Raw genomic sequence first — 840 nt, forward strand, 5'->3', positions numbered from 1 at the left:
TGTTTGAGTCAGGGAGAAGGAAGTGTAGCCAAAACATCAGAAAGGACCGATGATATGGGGGTGACTAGTTTTGTTTTGTTTGGTTAGTTTTGACAACCCTCAATCGGTTTCTTTCAATTTTGTGAGAAAGGCCCCTGCCAGTAGACGGTAGTACAATTTTAAAAACAAATAGAGTACCTTTGTGACATGTTAGTTTTACTTGCTTTGATCACTGGAGATCGATCTCATGAGATCTCTAATGATAGTAACTTTGAAATGATTAACGGGAACCCTGATCACTTGAGGTCGGGTGCTCCGTCGAGTACAATGGCCCCTCTTGTGACTGGTCTTCAGTTTAAACGAGTACTTTGATCACTTGAGGTCAAGAACTCCATCGAGCCTTTAGACCCTCGTGTGATGGCACTTCGGGGTTTGACTAGTACTTCGGTCATTTGAGGTCGAGCACTCCATCAAATGCAATGGACCCTCGCATTATATGTACTTCGGTATTAATGAGCATTTTAATCAGTTTGAGGTCAAGAACTTCATCAAGTCTTTGGACCCTCATAAGATTGAGTGCTTCAAAATGTACTTTGGGCTCGTTTGAGATCAGGTGTAACCTGTTGCACCGGATAGATCTCGCATGACCAAGTACTGTAGAATTTAGGATATATGTCACAAAAAGAGCTTTGTCTTTTAATTAAATTGTTGTTCTTTCTCTCTTTGACTTGGATTTTCCCGTACTCTATTTGCTCGACCGTAATGCCCATGCAGAGGATGCTATTATCATAATGGTGTGACTTTTATGATATGGGGTTATGGTATAGGTCGTAAAAGCTGGTCATATGAGCATGTTATACG

This window comes from Miscanthus floridulus, chromosome 8 (assembly GCF_019320115.1).
Source record: "Miscanthus floridulus cultivar M001 chromosome 8, ASM1932011v1, whole genome shotgun sequence".
Lineage (NCBI taxonomy): Eukaryota > Viridiplantae > Streptophyta > Magnoliopsida > Poales > Poaceae > Miscanthus > Miscanthus floridulus.